Raw genomic sequence first — 7,933 nt, forward strand, 5'->3', positions numbered from 1 at the left:
GAAGAAAATCTTCATATGCATGAACAACTGAGTTTGATGGAGACCCTTCGCTTGGGGTCAAGAGGCTGCAAAAATGTCCCAGTGCTTTTGCATGTTAAAATAAGGCAAAGAGCTGAAGATTCTGAAGAAAGGGTGGTTTTGTTTGTTTGATTTTTTTTTTTGAGAGAAAACACAGCTGATAGCATTTATTTGTTATTGCCCTTTAAGTGGCCTTAACAGTGTCTTTCTAGTCATCTCAGCTCTTATCACCATTGTGTCTGAATGGCTGATGTGAGTTTATTGCAATGGTTGTATATTTGTGGACAAGTTTATTATTTAACAGCTCAATTTAAAAGATCTTACACTGCTATTAAGATGAGATGTGTGAATCAAAACCACAAAGTTTGTCTAGTAAAGGCTGAAAAGAAAAATAAGTATAATGATTCATTTTCTGTATGCATACTTTAAAAGAGAAAAGTTGAAATCATTTAGGAGAAAGGACAAAGAAAATGGCAATGAGCTAAAGCCAGCTTTCCAAAGACTGAATTTACATTGGCTGTTTTTGAGATTTTTGGAATTTGTGTTGTGAGGGAGAAGGGCTTGTGCAGACTCCTCTTACATCTCCATGAGCTCTGTTCCTCTTTGCCTCTGGATACTTAATTATATGTGAATATTTTAACAGGAAAAAACAGCATATGGCTAAACCAGGTCAAAGAAGGTTTATGCAGCTTTCCCATGTAATTTACAGGAAGAGTTTGTGAAAAAAAAATCATTTCTTGCTTTTCCTGCTTCTAAGTAGCTGAAATGTGTGTCCTTCTTGCCTCTGGTTTATCCAGAATATTTATGGATATGTTTACTTATTAATGAAATTTCTTAAAAGCAGACATAAGACCCACTTCCATTCTCCAAACCACTTACAGTAACTGTATCATCTTTCTGCATCTACTGCTTACTTGGAGACTACAAGTTCCAGGAAAAAGATGTGTGGGTGTTAGCAGGGAGTGGGCAGGGAGAAGAATTGCTTTGATTTGCATAAGGCAATGTGTTTTCCAAAAAGTTTTGTGCTTGCAGGATGAATGCTGCAGCCCTCCCAGGCTTCTCCAAGACCTCTTTATGCAGTATGTGAGGTGGTGGTGTGTCAAATGGTGCAACATGGATGCAGAAGGGCTAAGGCAGCCCTAAAGCAGGCAGCAGGCATTCTTCTGGCACAGGGCTCCTGCAATGGATAATCAGGTACCACACAAACCCACATCTGGCAAATGTGGTCATGAGGCTGGAGAGAGAATGTGTGTTTGTCCTGAGTGAGCTGTGAAAAAAATGTATGAATGTAATATTTCATCCTTGGTCTGGCAAGACAGGTGAGTGTGCAATGGAAATGACAGTGTTGTGAGTGCCAGTTCACAAGGTCCTACATCTGTGGTGTAGTGCAATCATACAGCCTTCAGTATTTGTGAATTAACACTGAATTTTTCAGAATATTCTAGGGAATCTCAACAACTAGCCCCAAAGCACTCATGTGAGAGTTTTCTATGCTTTTCCTCCCAGCTGTCCTCTAAACAATAAAGAAAATGAAGGAAGGAGATGAACAAATAGATGGTATTCTTCTTCTCTACGCTCCCATTACACACAGAAGTAAACCTCTTTAGAGCTGGTGTGTGTGGTGCTAAGCTTTTCTTCCCAAGGCTTGCAAATTACAGATGAGCCCCTTTGCGGTACTAGATAACTGAAGCATGCAAACAGCTCACAGGCATATGTGGCTCAAACAGTTTTCATGGGAATGAACGGAGGGGCTAGGGTTTTAGTGGGAGAGAAAACATCATGGAAACATACAGAGAAAAAGAGAGGGAAAAAGGCCACAGAGGAAAAGCAGGTTATGGCATAGGAAAAAAAGTTGATGGAGAGCTTTCCAAGCAGAAAGTTGGCTGAAAAGAGGCTTGGAACCGTGACAGAAAAACATAATTCCTCCTTGACTCTTGTTCTGTTAAGGAAGACAGGCTGCTATATGCTATTTCTAAATGAGGAGGCTTGCATCATAGAAATAATTTATTTTCTCTTCTCAGAAAAAAAAAAAAAATCCACACAGGGTCCCAGTTTGGCTCAAAGAGTTTAGGTCAAACAGATAAAAAATATTTATCGAGACTTTGCTAATTGTGTCTTTACAGTGTGCCCTTGCTGGGGTTTATCAATGCCAAGAGCATGTTATAATTCTAGAAGGAGGGCGGCAAGGGAGCCCTAATAAATAAGTTACAGGGAAATTTATGCTTCCAGCCACCTGCTACCCAGTCAACTGTGTTAATGCCTGGCAAAATCGAAGTCCCAGTGAGATTTCCTGTCTCCTGAATATTAGTTTCCCCTGTAGTAGGTAGATACCTCTCTAATGGGTTTCTGGCCACCTGCAGACCTGTCCAGCTGGGTAAATTGCACTGCATTGTAATGAACCTGCTTAAGCAACCAGAAGGAAAGTTGCTTCAAAATTATTTCCATAATGGGGGAAAAAATTAATTAAAATATTATGCTCTTAAATAGCAAATAGAACAGCTAGAAAACTGAAAGCACTTATTAGTAGCTTGTCTTTTTGTCCTATTTTAAATGCTAATGAATATAGCTGATGATACCTATTGCAGGTCATATTATCAGGGCATACTAAGTTGTGTGATCTGTGCAGTAAGACATATGGGGACATTGCAGGCATTATCTGGACATGCTGTTTGGATATTTTATTAAAACATTTTCTAGACACTTTGTAATGCACCTGGAGCCTAATGTATTCATAGTTAATAAATTCTAATGGATATATAAATTTGCAAAGGAGGCAAGGTCAGTGAGAAGGTAGATGTATCCCATAAATAGCACACTCCAGAGACTTGTCTATAAGATGACAAATTTCACCCTCCTTTCCTTTTCACCCCCTTAGAAATACTCATGGGAAAAGTAGCTGGGGAATCCAATGGATATGTGACTCATAGAAACATCAAGGATGAATGGAAAGGAAAATAACCTAGTTTCTCACACTGCTTTGTGACTTGTCACAGAAGATGAAGTGGCAAATCCTCATAGAAAAGATTTTCCAATGTGTCAAAGGTGACAACAGGGACAACCATCTCTGACCATATAAGCTGGTAAGATGCAGTTCTTTCTGGAAAATTCTCACCTTCAGGGTAAGGAGGTGAGTAGCCCAACACACAAGCCAGCTCCTGTGTACAAGCGACTGGGGAAATCTTAATCGATAAGCATAACCTAGAAGGATATATTCCTGCCTCCTATTTTTCTATTGCAGTTTTATTATTGCAGATCCATATTTTAATCTGTGTATGACAAAATGAAATGGTTCTTATGTGTTATTCCTATTTTGTATAGTAATAAAATGATTTGCTATCACTGGGTAGGCATTAGGTATTGTAAGTTCAGTTATTATGATTGCTGGACACCTCTTAGAATACCATGCACTGCAAGGATGGTCAAGAGTGTCCCCAGTCTGTAAAGTAGTGTCCATTTTTCTGCAAATGCATGCTGTAAACTGGTAGGTTTGTCTCTCTGCACTGGAGAGGAGAGTTTTCCATGTTCTAGATCTGGATATCACTTTGTTTGCATTGGGATGCCTCAGCTGGGATGGGATGCTTGCCTGCCTCTTACTACCATTTCCCACCTGAGTTCCAGTGGCTCTCCTTGCAGCCAGGGTCATGGGCTGACTCTGGGTTGCAGAGATATGCTGCAAGACAGAAAAGATGTTACATTTTCAGAGAGGAAACACTTTTGCAGCCTTTTTTGTAATCACTAAAAGAGGTGGGAAGAAATGCTGGAACTATGATCTCCCATGATCCTACCACATGGCACAATTTCCCTGTGACAATGGTAAATTTGACGATGGTAAATTTACTGTCGCATTCTGTTGCATTGGGGTTTTTGCTTTTGAATTTTGCTCTGATTGAGTAAATATTCTGATTCTGTCTGGGCTTGTCATCCTTCTAGATTCCCTTGATTTTTTTTAAACGAACCTCTGTGTTCAGGCATTGCTCACTGGGCAAATACTCCTGAATGCCAGAATGAAATAGTCAGCAGTTAGTAACAGCAACAAACAAACTCCAGGCCAATTTCTGCTCTGAAAATTAAAATATAGCAGCTTTTACTACCATTTCTTAGTCTCTGCTCCTTTTGTGATCTTTCTACAGATACATGAAATGTGGTTAATTAACCTGCCATCACCTTCTTTTCTGTGAATCAGTAGTCACGCTATCTGCTCTGCGTGCTGAAGTTTTTCAGTGATGTATGTTCCTCCCTGCACTGACATTTTATTTAACCTCTTCATAATCTACTAACTTAATTCAGTTTTGCATACTTTTTTTCTTGTATGCTGGTATTTCTAGTTCTTTCCTGTTCTTTCTATTCATTTTGAAGTAGATAACCCACATTAGTGTGAGATGACCCAGTCGGTCATTCTTTCAGTTTGTTTCTTTGGTGGAACTTGGCCGTGCTTTTCTGGAAGGTAAGGCTTCTCTACCTTTGCAGGTATATTTCACAACTGGAATTCGGAAACTATATATATTTTCTTGACAGTTTTTCTGTTATCCTAAATTTAATGAAAAAGAAAACTACAAAAGGAGAACATTTGCATTTAATAAAGAAGCTACGAAAAAATGAAGCTTGAAAATGTCGTCTTGTTTGAGACAGCCTTAGGGTAGTGAAATTAGTAAGTAAAATTTAGATAAAACAGAGAAAGATAGCTACCACTGCAATGCAGTGAAATGGAATTAAGGAGTCTGAGTGATTCTTTCTTGTAAAGGTCAACATCATCGACTGAGTTTTTGTGAACCTAATAAATTCTAAGATATGCTATAAATAGGAGCATCTCAAGGGCAATACTTAAGTCATTCAATTGAAAAATGGGACAAAATAAATAGTAAAATGATAATGAGAAATGGCAAATCAAGTTAAAATGGTACGTTTAGACCTGACTTTCTTGATAATACAATTTTAAAATGTTACCACATCAATTCCTATTTATAATGCGCTTTGGAAAGAGATTAACTGACTTTGGATACAAACTCGGTTTCTACGCAGGTTTTCAGTAATGCCAACACTGTATGTATTTGACTATTTTTAAAGGCTGTCACAGTAATGAAAATCTCCGTTTACATATTTAAAATCTTGTGTGAATTTTAACCTGTAAATCAAATGTTATATGAAAAAAGGAACCAATGTTTTACTGTGTTACATTCTAGACAGAGTTACAATGTTTTATCTAATTTTTAGCTGATAAAAATGTAATTTATTAGTAAGGAGGATAATTGGTCAGAAGCTTGTGATAAATTATGTCAAACTGTATTTTTAAATAAAGAATTCAGGGAATTCATTTATTCAGTGACCTGTAGGAGATGAAATTAAACGAATACAGAGATCTATTCCAGCTTTAAATTATATTCACAGCTTTATAAAAGTACCCCACCAATTGTGTATTATATCATTTTCATTTTTATACAATATTTTTATAATTCTAAATTAGCTAGATCTCAAACATTATTGTCAAAAGTAATGGTTTATTCCTACTGGTTCTAAAGAACCAATATGTTTAATATTTCAAGCAGAAAATAGAAAAAGGCACCAAGTGAAAAGACATTCCTGAAGATGGGCAGTGGTGAGTCTGGAGGGGAGGCTGGTTTTCAGAGTGACAGGACAGTCTTTGTCTATCCATTCACTTTATTTCATGCCATCATATGCAGGTTTTTTTTTTTTTTTTTTTTTTTTTTTTTTTTTTAACAAAGAATTAACATCAAAGTTCTTCATGGCTTCCACAGTCTTTGATATTTCTGCCTTTACAGAGCCATTCTTCTGTATGGGGTGGTCTTTCTCATCCTAAAGGGATAGGACTAGGGGGGATTTTTGTGAACAATATCTTTCTCTAGGAAACTTTGCAATGTTTCCTAAATATGATCAGACTTCAGACTGGTCTTTTCTCATAAAGAAGAATGTCTGTAACCCATGATCAGCCTCCAGAATGCTCTGTTCCCAGCTCTGTCCTGACTGTAAAACCTCCTCTTGTGGCTTGATCAAGTAATTATATCATCAGGAGATGAGCAGGGACTGAAAAAGGGATTTTTGCTGCGGCCTGCTGTCTGGATCAGTGCAGGGGAGAAACAGCTGCCTCCTGGCCTGGTTGGCTCCTTTTTGTGTGCTGTACCTCCCACTGAAGACATACTAGCTTTACCAGCCAACCATGTACACACTTCTCTTGGGCAAAGCAAAGGCTTAGTAGCTGGTGAGATGGAGGGTGAAAATGCAGAGGAAAGGTTGGCAGCCCGAGGTCTTTCTGCAGAAAGGGGTGGACCAATAAAATGCAATCATCACATGGAAAGTGAAGGTTATGCTCCAAGGGACAAGCAAGCATTATATTCTGTGCTAAAAGGTATTGCCCACTAGACTTCATCCCTTTCCAGATCATTTGCTGTTGCACACAGATTAATATTTTCTACTGTTGTCCCTAATAACAGTTTGGAGAAAAGGGGTGCCAAGAAGTGATCTTGTTGCTCTCTGCAACTTCCTGAGAAGGTGAAATGGAAAGGGAGGCGGCAGTCTCTTCTTCCTGGGAAGCAATGATAGAACACCTGGGAATGGCACAAAGCTGCACCATGGGAAGTTCAGACTAGAAATTAGGAAACTTTTCTTTACCATGATAGTGGTCAAACTCTGGAACAGGCTTTCTTATGAGGTGGTTGATGTCCCATGCCTGACAGTCTTCAAGAGGCATTTGGATAATGCCCTTAACAATATGCTTTAACATTTGGTTAGCCCTGAACATGCTTTTTCATAAGCCCTGAAGTGGTTAGGAAGTTGAACTTCATGATCTGTGTAGGTCCCTTCCAACTGAACTATTCTAATTTATTACTGTATTTAAAAAAACAACAACAAAAACAAACAAAACAACAAAAACAAATAAAACAAACAAACAAACAATAAAACAAGCACACAAACAAAACAAAAGAAATGAAACATAACTTCAAAAAACCCCAAACCAGTTTATGAAATATTTAGCCACTTTCCTCAGCTAATACTCACAGAACAGAGTGGTGAAGGAGAGCACTTAGGTCTCTGTACATTGTGAACTGTCACATTAAACTACATCAGAAGAACTACATGGGGAAGCTGTGGATGTAGTGCTTTGTTATATCTAGCACAATTTGTGGTTTTGAGGTCTTTTTCATACCCCTATTCTTCTCAATTGATGCATTTTGTCTACAGCTTCTGCCCTCTCCACCTTGTACTTTGTCTGCTGGGAGTGCGTGCAGCAGATGAAGGTAAAGCAACAACAGGAAAGCATATGAACATAGATATGCAATAACCAGAGGCACTCACACAGAACAAGTGGTAAGGTCATGGAGAAGTCACAGGTAGGGCAGAACCTAAAAGAAAAAAGGGCTAAAACAGGATATGTACACAGAAACAATGCTGATAGTATCTCCATCTTGTGTTCAAGGCACTCTGCCCCCTAATGAATGATAGCACTGCTACACAATGGGTAGGCACTAATGATTAAAAGAGCAGCAGGTAACCTGGCACTGGGGCCCTGGGCTTCATAATTCCTACCTAGCTGATGTCAGTGTGGTGGATAGTTTCTCATCCAGGCCAAAAGGATGTGGGATCCCAGAAGAATCTGCCCCATTCCTAATTCTTTTTTGGATCTTCACCAGAACTCTAGGAGAGAGAAGGATATCATAGTAAATGGCCACTGCTGCCTTATTTACAATTTTGCATTGCTCTTATGGGGTTATTTGAATCAGTTCATGAACTCGTAAAAGTTCAGTATGGTATTTTCTAAAAAAATGCCAAATGTTCAGTAACACACCCGTAAGCCCTGTGACGAAGGTCTAATATGAAAGTAGCTCACGAAAATCTTGCAGAGAGAAAGAGCCCAGATGTGGAGGCATGTTCTTTAGCTATCAGTGGATACCAGGGGAGGTAA

General features: G+C 38.7%; 1 long non-coding RNA gene across 1 annotated transcript; it reads left to right on the forward strand.

Moving 5' to 3' along the window:
- The first annotated feature begins 239 nt into the window (after positions 1 to 239).
- Positions 240 to 5,275, forward strand: LOC110354493 (uncharacterized). Its single transcript, XR_002406555.4, has 3 exons — positions 240 to 270; positions 1,051 to 1,212; positions 2,894 to 5,275. It is a non-coding gene; the product is annotated as an uncharacterized lncRNA (long non-coding RNA).
- The last annotated feature ends 2,658 nt before the right edge of the window (positions 5,276 to 7,933 follow it).

This window comes from Anas platyrhynchos, chromosome 2 (assembly GCF_047663525.1).
Source record: "Anas platyrhynchos isolate ZD024472 breed Pekin duck chromosome 2, IASCAAS_PekinDuck_T2T, whole genome shotgun sequence".
Classification (NCBI taxonomy): Eukaryota; Metazoa; Chordata; class Aves; order Anseriformes; family Anatidae; genus Anas; species Anas platyrhynchos.